Consider the following 645-nt stretch of genomic DNA (forward strand, 5'->3'; position numbering starts at 1 on the left):
TTTATGCGATTTCACCATCTAGATTCAATCTATGCGCCACAGAAGCACCTAGGAAAACAATCACTATCCCTTACCTCCCACATAAACCAGGTCTGGTGGGCCAAACCCAGCCAAGGAAGGAAAAATGTGAACCCCTGCCAAGGACTCCCTTGCTCTAACACGTCAGGTCAGACCAGGCCGTGGGATACCACCTTCCCCAGATCCCAGCTCTTCCAAACATCCGTGGGCAGCTTGTGAAATCCGGGCGCCAGGGACCCAGTCGAAGGGAACCTGTCTGCAGGACAGGCAGCACCGCCAGCTGCACTCTCCTCCCAAACAGGGGCAGAAGCAGGGGAAAAAAACAAAACCCAAACAACCCTTTTGAAACATCTATTAAAAGCCATCCGGAGGTATTACCAAGTGAGTTCCTGGTCTGACCTCCCCGGGTTTCCCCTGGTGGATTCCTGTTGCTCTGGAAGAGCATCAAGCCCCAGGCGCCCTTTGCCCTCTGCTCTAGGGGTCTCCAGCCCTCCTTTGTGGGCCCCTCTGCCCCCAAACGAAACGTGCTGCGATGCGGACCCGGACAGCATCTTTCCCTGCACCCCCGGGGCCCGCGCCGGGCGGGGCCGGGGTCCCCGCACCCCCCGCCTGGCGCGCCGCCCGCCG

General features: G+C 59.4%; 1 protein-coding gene across 1 annotated transcript in view; it reads right to left on the reverse strand.

The window, feature by feature from the left end:
• The window catches only part of TMEM229B (transmembrane protein 229B), a 114,701-nt gene extending 114,185 nt beyond the window's left edge, over positions 1-516 (reverse strand). Inside the window, exon 1 of the mRNA XM_019519181.1 lies at positions 418-516. The gene's annotated coding sequence lies outside the window, so the exon portion shown is untranslated. The remainder of the gene's footprint in view (positions 1-417) is intronic.
• Positions 517-645: the final 129 nt, after the last annotated feature.

This window comes from Gavialis gangeticus, unplaced genomic scaffold (assembly GCF_001723915.1).
Source record: "Gavialis gangeticus isolate Ggan-Ray unplaced genomic scaffold, GavGan_comp1, whole genome shotgun sequence".
Lineage (NCBI taxonomy): Eukaryota > Metazoa > Chordata > Crocodylia > Gavialidae > Gavialis > Gavialis gangeticus.